Source organism: Rhinopithecus roxellana, chromosome 5 (assembly GCF_007565055.1).
Source record: "Rhinopithecus roxellana isolate Shanxi Qingling chromosome 5, ASM756505v1, whole genome shotgun sequence".
Taxonomy (NCBI): domain Eukaryota; kingdom Metazoa; phylum Chordata; class Mammalia; order Primates; family Cercopithecidae; genus Rhinopithecus; species Rhinopithecus roxellana.
The window spans coordinates 129,047,112-129,067,522 of record NC_044553.1 but is presented as its reverse complement, the minus strand read 5'-3'; the positions used below and the strand labels follow the sequence as shown (position 1 = coordinate 129,067,522).

General features: G+C 40.6%; 1 long non-coding RNA gene across 1 annotated transcript; it reads right to left on the bottom strand.

The window, feature by feature from the left end:
* Window positions 1-291: 291 nt before the first annotated feature.
* Window positions 292-19,154, bottom strand: LOC104656425. Its single transcript, XR_747122.1, has 3 exons — window positions 19,005-19,154; window positions 14,533-14,700; window positions 292-2,312 (listed from the first exon to the last, which is right to left on the bottom strand). It is a non-coding gene; the product is annotated as an uncharacterized LOC104656425 (long non-coding RNA).
* Window positions 19,155-20,411: the final 1,257 nt, after the last annotated feature.

Below are 20,411 nucleotides of genomic sequence, written 5' to 3'. Positions count from 1 at the left end.
TTCTTACCTTCCTTAGGTTATTTGAATAATTGTTTTGGATTCTACCTTGATACATTGTTAGTGTCTTTGTGTTTTGAATGTATTTCTTTGTATAGCTTGTTTTTAGTGGGAACAAAGATCTTGCCATGTTGTCCCCATTGGTCTGGAACTCATGGGCTCAAGTGATCCTCCCACCTTGGCCTCCCAAAATGCTGGGATTATAGGCATGAGCCACCATGCCTGGCCGGCTTGAGTATTTTATGGTGTTTCAATCATCAAATGTGATTTAGAAAAACCATAAGAAGGATAGTCTTTTGCATGTACTCATATTTTTATTTCTTAAAAAAAAAAATTTTTTTAGAGACAGTCTTGTTCTGTCACCCAGGCTGGAGTCCAGTGGTGCAATCATAGCTCACCGCAGCCTTGACCTGCCTCAGCCTCATGAGTAGCTGAGACTACAGGCATGTGCCACCGTGCCCGGCTTCCATATTTTCATTTCTGTTGTTTCTTCTTCTGTTCTGATGCTTCAGGATTCCCTCTTATCAGTTCCTTGCTGTTTGATAAATTATCCAATCTTTAAGGATAGGTCTGCTAGGCACAAATTTTTCTTTCATTTGAGAATGTCTTTATTTTCTCTCCATTCCTGAAGGATAGTGTTCCCAGACATAAAATTTGTGGTTGAATTTTCTTTTCACTTCAAATACTTGAAAAATGTTGTGCCATTTCCTTCTGGGTTCCACTGTTTCAGATGAGAAATCTACTGTCATTTCAATCATTCTTCCCCTACGGGTGATTTGTCATTTTTCTCTAGTTTCTTTCAAAATGTTTTTTCTTTGTCTTTGGTATGGATTTCCTGGGGCTTATCATATTTGGGATTCACTCAGATTCTCAAATCCATAGGTTTGTGTGTGTTGTCACACTTGGGAAGTTTTCAGTCTACTCCTTCTTTCAGCCTTACTCTCTTTTCTTCTCTTCATCTGAGACTCTGATGACAGAAATGTTAGATCTGTTTTACAGTGCCACAGGTCCCTGAGAATATCCTTAATATTTATTAAGGATATTTTCTGATTGTTTAGATTGGTTACTCAAATTAGGCAAATTATATCCTCAAGTTCAGTGATTCTATCCTCTGTTATCTCCATTCCACAAATAAACCCATCTAAGAAGTTGTTTTTTTAAGTTTCTGTTATTATATTTCTTAGTTCTCTAATTTCCATTTGGTTCTTTTGTGTAACTTGTTTCTTTGCTGAGATTTTTAAAATTGTTTTTATTTGTTTAACTGAGTTTATAATTGATTGTTGAAGCATTTTTATTGCAACTGTTTTAAAATCTTCATCAGATAATTCCAAATCTTATTCATCTCAGTGTTGATGTCACTGACTGTTGACTGTCTTTTCTTATCCAAATTGTGATTTTCTTGGTTTTTGGCAAAATGGGTGATATTTTATTGTATCCGGAACATTTTGTCTATTATATGAAGAAACTCTGGATTCTATTAATTTTTTTTTTTTAATTTTAGCAGGCAGTCACTCTGTTTAGGTTCAGCACTCAGGTCCTGGATTACTTTTGTGGGCTGCGGTTCTAAATCAGTTATATTTCAGAGATTTTGGTGTTTGTTTATCTGTGAGGGCTGGGAATCCCACTCCCTGCTGGTGCTGCTTGAGGAATGGAACAGGTTCTCCCAGGCTGGGCTATCAAGTGTCTCTTGGAATAGGATGGGAATCTCAGGCCAGTGGGTATGAAGAGGTTTCCTGGGCTGGGCGACTTGTCATAGTGGCATCCTTCTGCTGGCTCTGCCCACCCACCAGGCAGGCGGGGAATCTCAGCACTGAGGGGTCCCTTGTTTGTGTTTTCCCTAGACTGTAGACCTATGGAGGTAAGACCAAGTCTGGCTGTAGTTGCACAGCTGTAGCTCCAGCGTGAAGCACAGAATAGAATGTGTAACAGGGTGTGTGTGCTGGGCTGGCTGTGCTATTGCTCTCCAACACCCAAGGCCTCCAATTTGGCTTATCCATATATCTCATATGGGTAATGAAATGCAAGCAGGAAAGAGTATCACTTATAGGTGAAAGCTTTGAGAGCCAGGAGAACCTTCGCTCCACACTCTTTCCTGTGTCATCATCACTGACAATGTTTCAGACGGTAGCTGTTCCATCAACCCACATCTCAGAGTCCCAGAGTAAGAATGGAGACAGCTCAAAGTAAGCAGAATCCCTGCAGATCTTGGAGGGCATATTATGTGCGTGAGCAGGAAACTTTGTATGTGAATTGCAGAGATTTGGGGAGTTGTTTGTCACCACAGCATCACCTAGCCTATCCTGCAGTGAATTTTGCTTAAAGGAGAAAATGAAGAGGCAAATTTTGTTGGCTCTGGAGAGTACCAGAAATGTATAAAACCACATATCTTAAAAATTGCATTCATTAAACATTTTAGTAATTCAGCTTGTATCCTCTTGTTACATGTTAACAGTTGGGGCTTTACTCTAGGGAAATGAGAAACCACAGTTTAGTTTGACAGCATCTGTCAAAGTCACCCAGAGTACCTGGGTGGTCTGTGAGGACATTTGTGATATAGAGTGTTTACCATTAAGAGAATCGTGGGGATCTGGACATTTTCAATTGCCAGAGAAAATCTTCCTTTCTGTCTGCACCTCCAGGATGGATTCTAACACTAAGGATTATTGACTTGGTGGCTTTGTGCTTAACTCCAAATTATTTGTTCATAGATTTTGCATTTATTTGTCATTCTTCTGTAAATTTCTGTCTCCATCTTATAGCCTTGTATTGAGATCTCCATAGGCCAGTAATGAAATCAGCTTAACTTGAACCAGACCATAATACAGCCTCTGGGTGTGAACAAGGCCACAAGCAAGGAAACTGAATACCTCCTAGAGGAAGGAAATTGAGTTTCTGCTGAGGACATTTAGGTAATATCACAGCACTTGTGTTATTGCCGGATAATGTTTCTCAGATTAAGGTGGCCTTGATACTTTCTCCAATGCTCTTAATACAATTTATTACTGAGGAAAAGATCTTCTGGTCATTTAATAAAGATGCAGAAATACTTTCTGTCAAATCGTGAGGAAGGAATCTGTGTATTTTTACAATATTGAATTGGTGAAAGTGAAATCCCTTTAAAATGAAATTAGAATGACTCATACACCCCCTGAATCATGTAAATACAGAGACCTGTGGCTAGTTAAACCCCTGAAACCAATTATCCATCCATGGCTGTCCCTAAGCACCCTTTTCTATTAAGGAAACACCTGTAGCATCCAGCCTATTGTCTTTTTTCTCTTTGTAGCTTGATTTTCTGCCTCCTATCACCTATTTTTATTCTTCACGTCTCAGTGTCCCTAAATCTAGCGACAGAATAGTTTTTTCATCTGTACATATTGGTCTTTTTCTGCTGTTCTAATCAAGACATACTGTAGACTTTTTAAGAATTGCATTATTCTCCAGATAGTTTTCAAGCCTATTGTATAGCTAGACAGAGGGATATGGGGCTAAATTATGTTACAATGCCATGAACCCTCTGTTCTTTCCCACTCTCTGCAGTTTTTCTGGAACAAACTCTCCTCAGATTACTGTAAACATTTGGTTAATTTCAAGATCTCTTAAATAACTGATTTTGACAATGTTGGCTACTGTGTTTATTGCTCTGATGGAAAGGTAGATTTATAGGGATTGTCAACCTACTATTCTGGTGGTAAAATTTTAATGCATTTTATTTAATAAAAATTTGTTGAGCAGCTAGTGTTTACTGGGCAGTGGCCTAGGCACTGAAGATTCAAGTGTGGGAAAGAAACACTTTTGCTAACATTTAGCATTTGCTAACAAAAAGTTTACCATTTTCAAAGGAAACAGACTCACAGACAGGAAGAAGTAAGCTGAGGAAGGAAATGAGTCTTCCCCTTCAGGACTAAAAAAGGGACAGTTGGCCAGAGAATGGAGTGAAGAGGCTGACACATCCACTTCCATTTACATTTTGGCCAAGCCGGAGAATAAAAACTGTGAGGTCATTGTGAGAGCCCTTCCACGTTAAACTTCACCCCAGATTTTCCATTTTTCAGTTTATTTCTCTTAATTTCCATCTGGAGAATAATAAAAGAATCAAATGGCAACTGTAGAGCTAAAACTATCATAATAAGGCCGGGTGCAGGGGCTGATGCCTGTAATCCCAGAACTTTAGGAGGCCAAGGCAGGTGGATTACCTGAGATTAGGAGTTCGAGACCAGCCTGGCCAACATGGTGAAACCCCATCTCTACTAAAAATACAAAAAATTAGCCAGGCATGGTGTCGGGTGTCTATAATGCCACCTACTCGGCAGGCCGAGGCAGGAGAATTGCTTGAAGCTGGGAGGCAGAGGTTGCCGTGAGCCGAAATCACACCATTGCACTCCAGCCTGGATGACAGAGCAAGACTCTGTCTCAAAAAAAAAAAATTAAATTAAAAATAAATAAATAAAACTATCATAATGAAATGTAAAATTTCTTAGAGGATTTCAACAGAAAATTTAAGGTTACAGAAGAAAGAATCAATGAATTTGAAAATAGGTCAATTCAGATTTTCCAGCCTGGGAAACAGAAATATAAAATAATGAAGAAAAATTAAGAGTCACAAATACCTATGGGACACCTTCAAGCATACCAACGTACCCATAAAGGTAGTCCAGGAATGAGAGAGGTGAGAAAAAGGAGGAGAAGGAATGCTTGAGGAAAACAATGCCCAAAACATCCCAATTTTGATGGAAGCATTTATGTTCATATCCAAGAATATCAAATTAGATAAACTGAAAGAAATCTACACTTACACATATAATAGGCAAAACTGTTAAAAGACAAATAAAGAATCCTGAAGACAGAGAAAAATGACTCATTACATGCAAGTGGTCTATAATAAGATTAATAGCTAGCTTTCCATTAAAAAATCATAGAGATGAGAATGCCATGATTCTCATGACGTATTCAAAGTGCCAAAAGAAAAAGAATGTCAATCAAGAATTCTATATCCAGCAAAACTATCCTTTATGTATGAAGGATAAATTAAAGCAACTGTAGATTTTAAAAAACTGAGGCCGGGTGGGTGTGGTGCCTCATGCCTGTAATCCTAGCACTTCAGAAGGCTGAGGTGGGAGGATCACTTGAGGTCAGGAGTTCGAGACCAGCCTGGCCGACATGATGAAACCCCATCTCTACTAAAAGTTAACTGGGTGTGGTGGCAGGCACCTGTAGTCCCAGCTACTAGGGAGGCTGAGGCAGGAGAATCACTTGAACCTGCAGGGCAGAAGTTGCAGTGACCTGAGATCACACCACTGCACTCCCACCTGGGCAACAGAGCAAGACTCTGTCTCAAAAAAAAAAAACCCAAAAATCGAAACTGAGAAAGTTCTGTGGTAGTGGACCTGCCCCCCAAGAAACACTAAAGGAAGTGTTGCAGGCTGAAATTAAGTGATATTTATTAGTAACTTGAATCAACATGAGTTTGTAACACTTTACTTTCCGATTTAAAAGACAACTCCATATAGCAATAATTATAAAACTTTGTTGATAAGCTTATAATGTATATTGTTTCCATGATGCACAATTAAAGGAGAAAGGAGCTATATTTAAATGAAGCTTTTGAACACCATTAAAATTAAGTTAGTTTAATATGAATGATATGGTTATTATGTTATTAATCACTCAAAAATACCTCAAAAATACATAGTAAAATGAACAACAAAGAAATTAAAGTTGTACACTAGAAATATGTATTACTGTAAGAAGATGTTAATGGGCATGTACAGGGACAGAAACCACATAAAGCATGTGGAAAACAAGTAGAAAGATGGCAGACATAAATCTTACCTTGTCAGTAACTACATCAAATATAAATGATTAATTAATACTTCAGGCAAAAGACAGAGACCGGCAGAATAAATAATATTATACAATTCTATTCTGTCTATAAGAGATGCAGTTTAGATTAGAAAACCAAATACATTAAAAGTAAAATGATGGACAAAGGAATACGATGCAAGTAGTAGTCAAAATAGAGCTGAAGTGTCTATACCAATATCAAGAAAAATAGTTTTTAAGACAAAACTTGTTACTAATCATAAAGGATAGTGACAAAGTGGTAGTGATCCCGCTGGGAAACACAATAATAATAAACATATCTGTACCTAACAACACAAATTTTAAAATACAGGAAGCAAACTGACAGAAGGGAGAAATAGACAGTTCAGCAATGATTGGAAACTTCAATATCTATCTCACTTTCAATAGTAGATAGAACAAATAGGCTGAATATTAAGGAAATAGAACATTTTAACAACACTGTGATACAAATAGACCTAATTGACCATTAAGTATATAAAGCATTAGGTAGACTATGCAGGAAAAATAAAGAGAAGACTCAAGTCTTAAAATCAAAACCAATCTCACAGAAATAAAAAGATTATAAGGGAAACTATAAAAACTATGCCAGGCCTGGTGCAGTGGCTCATGTCTGTAATCCCAGCACTTTGGGAGGTGGATCATCTGAGGTTGGGAGTTTGAGACCAGCCTGACCAACATGGAGAAACCCTGTCTCTACTAAAAATACAAAATTAGTTGAGTGTGGTGGCACATGCCTGTAATTCCAGCTACTCAGGAGACTGAGGCAGGAGAATTGCTTGAACCTGGGAGGCGGAGGTTGTGGTGAGCTGAGATCGTGCCATTACACTCCAGCCTGGGCAACAAGAGCGGAACTCCATCTCGAAAACAAAACAAAACAAAACAAAACAACTGTGTGCTGACAAATTAGATAACCTGGATAAAATGGACAAAGTCCTATAAGGATGCCAAGTGCTAAAATTGACTCAGGAAGAAATAGAAAATGTAAATAGATCTATTAAAAAGTACAGATATTGAGTTAATAATTTGAAAACTTCTCACAAAGGAAATTCTAGGCCCATGTGGCTTCTTCTACCAATTATGGCAAATTCTACCAATTATGCAAAAATGAATACTCATCTCCTACATACTCTTTCAAAAAATAGAATACCCATCCCCCCAACTCTTTCAAAGTGGGAAGGAACTTACCCACTTAGCCTATAAGGACAATATTACCCCCAGTACTAAAACCAGACAAAGACAGCATAAGAAAACTACAGACTGATATCCATTGTGAATATTGACACAAAAATTCTGAATAAAATACTAGCAATTCACATCCAGAATATATAAAAAGAATAAGAATGACCATGACCACATGGGAATTTCCCCAGGATAAATGTTGGCTTAACATTAAAAAATCAATCAACTTAATACACCATGTTAATAAAATAAAGAACAAAAATCACATGATAATTTGAATAGACACAGAAAAAACATTGGACAAAATCCGACAGCCTTTCTTTAAAAAAACACTCAACAAAGAGGACACAAATTCCTCTTCCAAATAAAGAAGCCTATGAAAAACTCACAAGTAATATCATACTTAGTGGTGAAAGACAGAATACTTTTCATATAAGATCATGAACAAAACAAGGATGTTTACTCTCACCATTTCTATTCAACATTGTACTGGAAATTCTAGCCTGGGCAATCAAGCAAGAAAGAGAAATAAAATGCTTTCAGAGTAGACAGAAAGAAGTAAAACTATTTCTATTCTAGATGATATGAAAATGCTAGAAATAATATCTTTTAAAAGCTATTAGAACTAGTAAACAAGTTCTCCTACTTTGCAGGATACCGGGACAATATACAACAATCAATTGTATTTCTAGGCATTTTATGACCAATATGAAAATGAAATTAAGAAAAACAATTCTATTCTAATAGAATTAAAAAGATGAAATAATTTAGGATAAATTTAAAGAAGTATACAAGTTTGAGACTTGTACACTGCAAACTAAAAATTGTCATTGAAAGGAATTAAGACAAACTTAAATAGATGAAGAAGCACTCCATGTTCACAGATTGAAAGACTTAACATTGCTAAGACAGCAATATTTCCCAAATTGATTTGTAGGTTCAATGTAGTCTCCATCAAAATCCTAGCTACCTCTTTTGGACAGAAATTGACAAGCTTATCCTAAAGTCATAAGGAAATACAAGAGAGCCAGAAGACCCAAAATAATCTTGAAAAAGAAGAACAAATTTGGAGAACTTACACTTTCCAGTTTCAAAATGTTCTACAAAACTATGGTAATCAAGACAGCATGGCATTCTCATAAAGACAGACATATGAATCAATGGGACAGAATTGATCATCTAAAAATAAATCTTCATTTTTATGATCAAATGATTTTTAATCATGATGCCAAGAAAATTTAGTGGGTAAAATAAAAGTCTTTCCAACAAATGGTGTTGGGAAAACTGGATGTCCATGGCAAAAAATAAAAGTTTAACCTGTACAACATGCCATATACAAAACCTAATTCAAAATTGATCATAGACATAAATGTAAGAGCTAAAATTATAAAACTGAGAAGAAATAGAGAAGTAAATATTTATGACCTTAAGTTAGGCAGTGATTTTTTAGGTATGACACCAAAAAGCACAAGCAACCAAAGAAACTAAATAGGACTTTCTCAAAATATCGTATTTTGTGCTTCCAGGGATACCATCAAGAAAGTGATGTGATTCTCCTGCAGAATAGGAGAAAATATTTGAAATGATATGTCTGATAAAGGGCTTGTGTCAAGAATATATAAAGAACTCTTATAGCTCAACTAATAGACAACCCATATTTTTTAATGCGGAAAAGTTTTGTCTATACATTTTGAAGATACATGATTACCAATAAACATATTAAATGATTTTCAATGTTATTATTCATTTTTCATTAGGGAAATGCAAATCAAATTTTCAATGAGCAAACTGCCCACTAGGTTGGCTGAAATTTAGAAAGTAAACATTAATAAGTATTGGCAAGGATGTGGAGGAATTGGAATCCTCATATATTGCTGGCATGATTTTAAATGGTGGAGAGAACAGTTTGGCAGTAGCTCAGATGTTAATTATAGAGTTTTCATATGATCCATCAATTCTACTCTCATGTATGTACACCAGAAAAATGAAAAATAAAAATATCCACACAAAACTTGCGTATCAATGTAAAAAGCATCATGATTTATGGAAACAACTCAAATATCCATCAAGTGATGTATGGATAAACAAAATGAGGTATAGTCATACAGTGGAATATTATTTGGTATTTAAAAAGGAATGAAGTACTAATACATGATCTTTCCTCTCAGCCTCTGCCTCCACCCAGATAACAAGAATGACCCCTTCAATGACTATGTGGGTCATGAAAACTGGAAGAATCTTTCAGTAGTTTCTGTCTGCCAACCAGGAAAATTTTTGATGATTAAGAGCCCCTCTGCCTCCTGAAACAGAAAGGGAATACCATAAGATGACTAAGCACAAATGAATATTTAAATTAAATGTCCTGCCACTTTGCGGTTGAGTTGAAGGTGACCAAATCCAACACGCTGCATGGTGGCATCACTAGGATGTTGTTCTGACCTCCTCCTCTATCGCTTTCTTGGCTGAAGCTGTCTGATCTGGGAGGAGAAACAGAGCAGACAGAGCCTAGACTTTTGTGAGACTAAGAGATTCCACTCTATAGCCTTTTTGTAGTTTCCTGGACCTCTCTTGAATCCCAAGATTCCTTAGACTCCTTGTTATTCCTTGCAGTTCTCTTCTTGGCTGTAGTCTTCTATGACACATCTGTCCTCTTTGCAGACACAGCCAAAAGAAAGGCATATGTAGTCCCTTACCCTCAGGGCTGTTTTTGACGTGTATCCTCTCCTAGCTGGGTGGTACTTTCTTGTTTCCTTCCAGATCTGGTTTTCTCTCCCAGGAAACAGTCTTTTAGCTTATTCCTGGGCATAGTTTATTTCATGCTGAATCCTTAGTTGGAAAAATCTGAGGATACCACTCTCATTGACTTTACCACAATTTGTGCTCTCTGGAGTGCTGAGATGTGGCTACTCTGGCTTCCCTGGCCTTGGCAACGGGCTCTTCCTTGTTGACTGGGCTCTAGGTAAAATTCTGGACCTTGGCGCCACCTTGGTGACAGATTACTTTCCAGGAGCTCAGGAGATATGGAAATGTGGTGTTCATCCCCACTAGAGTTTATGGACAGAGTCACTCGCACTGAGTGACTTATTGATGGCAAACAGAAAGAGACATTTTCTTGGGGAAGCTAAGTGGAAAAGAGGAGTCTATTAAAAGGATGCTCGGCTAGAGACCAGGCTTGTGACTCTACCCAGGAGCAAAAAACTCATCCTTGCTCTCTGTCTTGCATCTCTTTTCTTTCTGATTCATTTTTTTTTTCTATCTGGAGATTAATGTCTGTTTTTTGATCTTCACAAGGAGGTGGAAGATGATCTACTGGGGAAGATTGACTCTGTCTGGCCCAATTCTTAGGGTAGAGTTTCCGAGTTGCTGAAGTTTGGTCAATGCCCGTCCTATGTGTGGACTGGGCTGTCTGAAGACTACTCCCACACATATAGGGCAATTTGAGGCAGTGGAAATTTGTGAACGGGGTCAACTGTCATTAAATTGTTTTTATTAGAGTGTGCCAGTGTTTAAAAGAGAACACAGGACTTCCAGTTTTCACTTCAGTGCAAAAGGAGCTTTGAAGCTGTCACTGTATCCTAATAACAATTCAAAAAACTGACACACTGAAAAATCAACAGTTCTTCTTAGAGCTATCAGAAAAGTGAGGACACAGGGTAAGCTGCTGTCCCCAAAATTGGAGAGACAGACATGTGGATACAATGAATCTGCTCTAAACAGCAGAAACTCTAGAGCAGAAACCTCCATGGGCACCAGCGCCAGCGTGGGAAAAGCTGAACTGTAACTGACACATTGTCAGAGGTTGAGTGTGGAAAAGATGGGAGTTAAAAATTCCAGGAAGACCCAGGTATAGAAGGGCTCTTATACTTCTATGAGGTATAACTGCAGGCACTCTCCCAGATTCTCAAAGCAAAGATCAGAGAAAAATTCCCTTATGCTTCTCTCAAGGGGAGGAGAAAAGCAACTACTTGGAAATATGCCAGAGCATCCTTCTTATTACAAGGCCTACCCTCAGGAGAAACTATTTTATTAGAGCCTAAATGCTGGGTTTTTATCAGAACGTAACTTACCCAGGGGAAGGGGAAATACCCAACTCCAGTTACCTGTAACCATCCTGTCCTACCTAAGGGACTGGGGGCAACTGAGAAGCTCCTATGAAGTTCACAGTCCACTTTAGGAAACTAGCAAAAGAAGAACAAATTAAATCCAAAGTAAGCAGAAGATAAGAAATAACAAAATTACAGTAGAAATCAATAAAATTGGAAACAAAATCAGTAGAGAAAATCGACAAAATTATAAGCTGGTTCTTTGAAAAGATCAATAAAATTGATAAGCCTCTGTAGCTAGGCTAAGAAAAAAAATAAACTACTGGATTAAACAATGGGCCAAAGACCTTAACAGATACTTTACCAAAGAAGAGATACAGATGTCAATTAAGCCTATGAAAAGATGCTCCACAAGATGCCATCAGGGAAATGCAGATTAAAAAACAATGAGATATCACTGCATACATTAGAAGGGCTGAATTCCACAGCTCTGACACCATCAAATGCTAGTGAGGATGGGGAACAACAGGGACTCTCGTTCACGATGGGTGACAATGCAAAATGGTACAGCCACTTTGGAAGACAGTTTGGCCAGTCCTTTAAACAATAAACATACCCTTACCAGCAGTTGTATTCTTTGTAGTTGTGTTCTTTGACGTTCATCCAAAGGAGATGAAAACTGACGTCCACACAAAATCCTGCAGCTTCATTCATAATTGCCAACACTTGGAAGCAACCAAGATGTCCTTCAATAGGTGAACGGATAAATGAACCGTGGGACATTCATACAGTGGGATATTATTTAGCACTAAAAATAAATGAGCTATCAACCTATGAAAAGATATGCAGGAAACTTAAACGCATATTGCTAAGTGAAAGAAGCCAATTCGAAAGCCTTTATATGTATGATTCCAAGTATGTGACATTCTGGAAAAGGATAAACTAGGGAGATGGTAAAAGTTAATGCTAGGGATTTGGGGGAGAGAGAGATGAACAGGTAGAGGACAGAGGATTTTCAGGGCAATGAAACTATTCTGTCTGATATTATAATGGTAGATATGTGTCATTATACACCTATCAAAACCCGTATTAAACACCAAGAGTGAATCTTAATGTAAACTATGGACTTTGGGTGATGATGTGTCAATACCATTTCAACAGTAGTAACAAATGTACCATCCTGATGGGGAATGTTGGTAGTTGGGGAGTCTGTGCATGTGTGGGGACAGAGGGTATATAGGAACTCTCTGTACTTTCTGCTTCACTTTACTGTGAACCTAAACCTCTTCCAAAAATAAAGTGTATCAATATCAGAAACCATAAATAAAGGAAAATGAAATACACACACACACAGAGGGTGAACACACCCACTCGTGTGATGGCCTCTTAGTTTCTTTAGTATGCCCGCTACAGAGATTACCTGGCGTGCTTTCAGTCTGCCACTCACAGCCTTTACAACCTGGAGAATATGGTAGTAAGGTGCTAACAACTACACAGCCATATCACCCTCCCATCAATTATTTAGCCAACAGGTATTTGTTGAGCATCTAATATGTGCCAGCAGTGCCTGGAGGCTGTGGGGTAGAAAAGGAGTCAGCACTCTTTACAGTCTCTTGCCCACAAGGATGCGATCATCTGTAATGTGGTTTGGATGTTCTTTGCAGTCTCATGTTGAAATGTGATTCCTGATGTAGTAGGTGGGCCCAGGTGGGAAGTGATTGCATCATGGGGGCAAATCCCTCATGAACGGTTTAATACCATCCTCCTGGTGATAAGTGAGTTATTGCTCAGTTAGTTCATGCACAATCCGGTTGTTTAAAAGAGTCTGAGGGGACCTGCCCCTTCTCTCTCTCTTGCTCCCGCTCTTGCCATGTGATGTGCCTGCTCCCTTTTCCCTTCTGCCACAAATGGAAGCTTCCTGAGGCCCTCATCAGAATCAGATGCTGGCATCACTCTTCCTGTACATCCTGCAGAACTGTGAGCCAGGTAAACCTCTTCTCTTTATCAATGACCCAGCCATTAGGCATTCCTCCATAGGAACACAAACAGACGGACACAATCCACTTGGGAAAGAGAATGTCACCCTGCCGCTAGTGGTGAATATGATGATATTACATATTGCTACAGTTGACTGGGGACCAGGATAATAGTCGGTGAGTAATTATTTGGCACAGGTGATAAGAGTATGAAGATTCGGTGCAGGAGGAAAGACTCATTTGAGCTGGAAAGCCCTGAGAAAATTGGCAAGAGCGGGAGCAACTTCACGTAGGCTCCCACAGCTGCTCAGCTCTGCTGACACCATCTTGAAATTCTTATTAGTTTTGGAACAAAGATCCTCATATTTTTATTTTGCACTGGACTCCCCAGATTAAGACCCCTCCTCTCCAGGAAGGAAATGCTTGTATGGGTCATGTCTGATTTAGAAATCATAATTGCTACCACTTACTGTGCATTTGCAAGTACCAGGAAGGATCTTAGGTGCTAAGACCTTATCTCCACTAACCTACACAAAGGAGAGGAAAACCGAGTTTCAGTCAGGTCACCTGAACTCACCCAGTTGGTGGGGCAGGCAAGATTTAAACCCAAGCTCTTTTCTTTTATTTCTGATTCATTCTTTGCAGATTTTTATATCAGTTATTTACATTCATGGTTCATACTTTGAAATGATTTTTAATTAATTAATTAACTTTTTGAGGTAGGGTCTCACTCTGTGGCCCAGGCTAGAGTACAGTGGTGCAATCTCATGGCTCATTGCAGCCTCAACCTCCTCAGCTCAAGCAATCTTCCTGCCTCAGCTCCCCAAGTAGCTAGGACTACAGGCGTGCACCATCACATCCAGCTGATTTTTACTTTTTGTGTGTGGAGACTGTGGTCTCACAACATTTCTCAGGCTGGTCTCGAACTCCTGGCCTCAAGCAATCCTCTCACCTCAGTTTCCCTAAGTGCTGGGATTACAGTTGTGAGTGATCATGCCCAGCCTTGAAATGACTGTAAGATGTTTGAGAGGAATAAACCAGCTCACCCCTGTGAATGGTTTAGTTCAGCGGTTCCTAAACATTTTCAGTTCACAGCACCCTAATGTCTTAGTAATCTTATTCACAGGGCCCTGAGGCCACAAGAAATACCTCATAATTATGTTTATGACCTTGTTGGGTCCAACTACCTTAATAAGTATTTATGTCCTAACAACTTAGTAGCTGGGTAAAAAATAGTATGTACACATTGAAAGAAGTAAATCATATTTTATTGTATTATTAAATAACCACAATACTTACTAATAGTATGTAGGTGCATCAGTTGGGCACTAGCAATATATAAAACCTTGGAAGCGGATAGGACATATCACCTTTTCCCCCACAGCTATCACAGCAGTCACCAAAAACCAAGCTTTGCAAAGATATGACATCATGGAAGGAAATTTAGCAACCTAATGTTAAAACCGATTTACCTGGAGCTAGCAGTTCCTGAGGTGTTTGACAGGCATAATTGTGTTTTCCTCAAGTACTTCAAAATATCCAGGCACTTCTGCGAGTCCCCTGAGGTGCCTGCCCCTCTGTCTGTTTATGCAAAGCAATGTCCCCTTGCTGGTGGACAGGTGCAGGCAGTGCTTTTTCCTCTGCGTGATGATATTAGATATGCAGAAAATCATGGATAGGAAGAGCCAAGGAAAAAACGGGGAATAAAAATAGAATGAGCAAGAAAAGGAGCTCAAGAAATGTATTTTTAATGCAGTCCCACAAAAAGAAGCTCATATTTTACTATGTATTTGACAGCAGAATACAATTACAACTGACATTGATTATCGTCTCTGTTAGACTTCTCTCTACCTTATACATTTAAGTGTAATCCCAAATGGGGAGAGAACCACTGCTTTTTAATATAGGTGCTTTCTCAATTTGAAAACTAGAATAGAAGTCATGTTCAGAAGTGTGAAGAATTCTAAGAATGAGGTGGGGGTTAAACGATTGTTAGCAACCAAGAGGTTCCATTATTTTTTCCTTCAAGCGTGTTGGTATGTGGAAAACGGAAAGCATATTCCACCACTCACTTAAGTTAGTTAAACCCAACATACTAGAGCAATTATTAATCCTCTTTCATCTTGCTAATAACAACAAGACACAAAGCAATTGCTAGTTATAATTTGTAATCAGTAGCATGTCGTTAGTGGGCTGTTAATTGATTGCATCTACCAGTGTTTGCGTAGATGGGTTCTGTTGTTGTTGTTTGAGTTTCATGTTAATTCAATAGGAGTGGTAACTTGGTTTTTGGTGAGGACAGAAAGATTTTACATCTCATTTCACTGATTCTGTTTTCTTCTGAACATTGGACTTCTATGTGCTTATTTAAAAAACTATGTGGCTACTGCCATCTGTTGGATGGAATGTGAGTCCTGCTCAGACACGTGGCCCTTTAAAGCCCAGTATCTGTCCCTTCTAACTTCACCAAGTGTCTCCTCAAGGTAAGGTTCTGCCTTTGATCTACCTGCATGCATCCCAGCTTCCAGCCCCAGAACTGAGTTCATTTTGGGAACGTTTTCTGTCGTGGTGGGGTACTTTCTCTTCAGACATGTAAATGCTCTTTACTGAAGAGTGTGAGGTTGTTTAGCTTTCCAGGAAGACTTACAGCATAAGGAGGCATGTCAAGGTGGGGACGGATGTGGCTGGGAGCATGTTTAGGAACAAGTATATTTTTAGCATGGGGTAGTGGAATCTACATTGGACTAACAGGCAGAGGAATCAAAGTTCAGCTGTAAATTGTGGTGCATACTGAGGCCAGTGATTTTATGTCTCTGAGCTGGCATTTCCTCAGCTGTAAGACAAAAGGACAGGACTAGGACTGAGAAAATCTTATGAGCTGAAGACCCACGCGGCTCCATCTCTCTAAAGAGTCATATTCAAAGAACAGCAGACCTAATAGCAAATACAAATTTAAGAGGAAATGCCAGTCTGATTTAACTGAAAAGCACAGAGAAGAACCAATCTACAGATCATGGGAAACCCATTTGACCTGACTCCCTTTTCCCCCACTGCTTGGTTCCTATTTTTCTACTTTTCTTGGGCTGTGATTGTCAGCATCCTCGCTCCTCACCCCTCCTACTCTTTCTCTGCGGAGGGACTGTTTTCTCTCTCCACTCCTGTTCAGGTTTTTTCTTAGTCCTCCCCTCCTCCTTTAGCCCTCAGTCTCAGCTTTCTCTGCCCTTTTGCTGATTCTGCATCACAAAATTCCAAGGACCAGTCTTGGAGAAACTACCTCTTCTCTGAGATGGGAAACAGGTGAAGAAGCTGAACCAGGCAGAACACACTTCATATTGTCCAGGAGAAACACACACACACACACACACACACACACACACACACACACACAGCCAAGCTCTTCTGACAGCAAGAGCCTTCAACCCTGTGACTGATACGACTACAATGCCCATAGCTGAATTCACTGGTTAGGGAGTGCACGATGGAATTTTGTCCCTTGAATTGGGGATGTTTGAAGATCCAGGCTATTTCACTCTTCCTCCTGCCTTGCTAAAGAATGACCGGGGTCATTATTGAACTCAGTTCTCATTTGCTTTCTTAAAATTTGACGTCCACAAAACCTGGAGTTTATTTACTTCTCCCTTTCCTCCTCTCTTCATTTAGTCCATCATGCCATTTGTTAATACCAGATTAGAGAAGGGGAGCATGTCAAGGAATTCCTTTACGATTTCTTCTCTGAGGATGAAGTCTTGGTTGAGTCTTCACTGGACAGGGTCAGGATGGATCCTGGGAGTGGGGCTGGGGCTCTGCGGTGTGTGTGTTCTCCAGGGCAGTGATCCTGCTGGGGCTGGGCCAGCCCTCCTGCCCCAGCAGCCCCCATCTCTCTCTGCCCCACCCTGTCTCCTAGGTGAGGTGTGCTGGGATTGCTGTGTGGGGACGGAGTACGGCCAGCCTGCCTGGGCTCAAACCTTCAAGGAAATGAAAAATAATTTCTCCTTACAAGAGGTTAGGGGAGCCTCCCCAGGCTCGTCTGCTGCTAGTTCTGTCAGTGGAGAGGCAGTTTAGAAGGCCCCAGGAGGCTGGGAGGAAAGGAAGTGTGCCCAGGCCCACCTAGGGGAAGGTCTACAGGAGAAAGGCCCTCTTTCTCATTGCTGCAGGGTAACAGCGAGTTTTGCAGTTGGTGATAATGATTCATTTCCTCAGTTGAGGTTTGGGAGGATTATAGCTGGAATTTGAAAAGTCGTCTCTATATCTGGCAACGAAGGAACTCTGAGTGATCACCATGTACTGTTTGGTGTTTTGCCATCATTGGTAATATCACTGTGGTAGTCAGCTCGGGCGGCTGTAACAGAACACTGTAGACTGGGGGGCTCACAAACAGCAGACATCCACTTCCCACAGTTCTGGAGGCTGGAAGGCCACGATCAGGGGCCAGCTGGCTTGGGTTCCGGTGAGGGCCCTCTTCTGGCTGCGGGTGGTTGCCTTGTCATTGCATCCTCACGAGGCGGAAAGGCAGCCAGAGAGCTCTCTGAGTCCCTGTCACAAGGGCACTCATCCCATTCATGAGATCTGCACCCTGATGACTTAATCACCTCCCCAAAGGCCCACCTTCTAAAACCATCACATGGAGGATGAGGATTTGAACATGAATTTCGAGGGATTGCAAACGTTCAGTCAATAGCCATCACCAACAACACTATATGTCTATAAATCAAATACGTTTTCCTGCATCCTGAGAGGTAACAGCCTAGATAAATACTTTATTTATTTAAAATCTGTCCACCTATTCATCCGTCCAACACATATTTGGTGATTTTGATTAAATTCCAGGTGCCTTTGCTAAGGATGGAAGGACATACAAAGATGTGAAAATCCAGGCACAGGCTCTTCCTGCAAGGTGGCTCAGTCTAGCAGGGGGAGACCCTCTGTGTAAAGAACTCTGAGGTAAGTGCGGTGGAAGTGTAAGGGTTTAGCAGAGAATTTGCTCTCTCTGCCGGGGGGTCACAGAAGTATTGGTGAGTGAGCAAGACTTCGAAAGGGCAGATGGGCTGGTAGAAAGGACACTGCAGATGAGCAAAGGGACACTCCTGGGGAGTCTCGAGTGTGGGGAGGACTTAGGGATGTTCGTGGAGGGGAAGAGCTGGGCAAGGCTGAAGAGTAGGGCAGGGCAGGGCACGGAGGGCTCAGCCCCTGGGACTGAATTCAGTAGGCAGTGGGGTCATTGAAGCTTTGAGAGCTGGGGAAAGCCATGACACGGGTTTAGTGGGAAACGCATGTTACTTAAAGTCAGGCAGATCCTGGCTGGAGTCCTGGCTCAGCTTTTTAGCGGTGTCTGCTTGGTCTGTCGCTCTCAGCCTGAGTTCCCACGTCAGTCACCTGAAGGAAACGGGCCTGCTTTGCGGTCTTGTTTAGAGGTCTTGTTCAATCATGTGTGTAGAGTGTGCCCATGGGGCCTGGCCAGGGAGTCCTCCGAGGCACCTGAGGCTGAACCAGGGGTGGCCGTGGAAATGGTATGAAAAGAGGGACAGCTCTCAGAGACAAGGAAGAATGACTAGAACTCGGAACCTGACAGGAGGTGTCCTTGTCCGTTGAGGGGGCTGCAGAGTGAGATGTGACCATTCTGGGCTGCCTTCCCCGCAGTTCCCGGCCCAGGCATGTAGTTGCTGTGGGGTCCTGAGCCTGGGACAGCACTTCTTTAGAGTCAGGCTTTTCTCTGGGCTATTCCTTTCAAGTGACAGCAAAACCTAGTAGTCTCTGTTTTCATACAAGGTTCTAACATCTGATGCCAGATTTACAACCTGAGGTGGCCAGAGATTTTTGGTTTTCCCTGGGGCTTAAATCAATGGTGTTGCTTGGCTTTCTCCCGTGCAGCCAGGTTGGCTAAGAAAACCACCCGTTGTTCTGCTGTGAATGGAAGGCATGCTGCTGCGTGGCTCTTGATATTTACCTGATCCCGGAGCTGAGCTTCGTCTCTGTGGCGTGCAGGATGCAGCGGGGCTGGGAAAGATAGTCCTCTGGCACGCTTTCCACATTTGGATGGCAGCCCCAGCTTCAGCTTCAAACACTTTTATCCCTGATGGCATAGTTTACAAACATGCTGGAAAAACAGAATTAGGGAACAAAATTATCTCCTGATTGCTGAACTATGATGAGATTGATGCTTTTAAGCACTTCCCCTAGGGAAGCCAGGCAGGAATCTTCCAAGGGGAAAATGTATCATAAGGGAAGACTATTAAAAGTTAAAACTGGGCTAATGAAACCGATAAAGGGAGAATCATTTTAATTATCGATGCACTGTCTTAATTAAATTACATGATTTCCCAGAATAACACATCCATCATCATCGAGTATGCGGACATGACCCGATTCTGGGGTCTTACAAGGGGCCTTTGGGTGTCTCTGAGACGACGGTGATGAAATGAATGAATGAAATTCGTGCTTCTGAACCCTGAATCCACTTCAAGGTGCCGTGTCAGTGCTGTGCGTGTTCACCAGCAGATGTCACTGTTTACATATAAAATGCAAACAGCCCCCAAAGTGTGTTTTTTTTTGTTTTTTTTTCCCCACCTTTATTCTAAAGCAAGACAACCTTGTCCATGTTTTTTTATAAAGCCTTATTTATCATGTGGTCATTTTTGTTCTGGGAAATAATGATATTGTTTAAATAGCTGTACATGTAAAGGGAACTGGTTTATGAGAGACACTCATTTCACATACTAAGCTATCCAATCCCATCTCATTTAAAAGATAATTGTTGAATACTTACAATTTGCCCGAAATCAGCTTCCCATGACGAAAGGTGTCCAAAAACAGCTAAAGAGCTGTGCTTCTTTAGGGGTCTTAAAATCTCTTTTGAGAGATGACAAATAATAAAGCAGCTTAGAATGTTGGAAGTTAAGTTCTAAAACTAAAACTGAGTGTCATATTGTTTCAGGGAGGTAAAGGTCTGTGGGGGCTGCAGCAGATGGAAGGCTTTAGAGAAGGAAGCCCCGAGATAACGAGGGTGAATTCATCTGGTTGGGAGGGGAAAGGTACGGTGGATTTTTGGGTTTTTTTTTGTTTTGCTTTTTGTGTTTTGGGGTTCTTTTGCTGAGAGAATAAAGGGCAATTATGTTTGCAGGATCTATCTGATGGACTCATGAAAAGCGAAATGGAGGGGGCTGATGTTATTACAAAATCCAGTTGTGAGAACAGGAACTCCTGCACTGGTAACTGGAAATAAATTCAGATTGGGAGGCATAAGGAAGGAAGACAAGACCGCCGTGCCAGCTTATTGACAGGTATAGTCACTATGTCTTTTTGTCTTCTCAGTCCAAAATCAAGATACAAGCATTGACACATAGTCAGACACTAA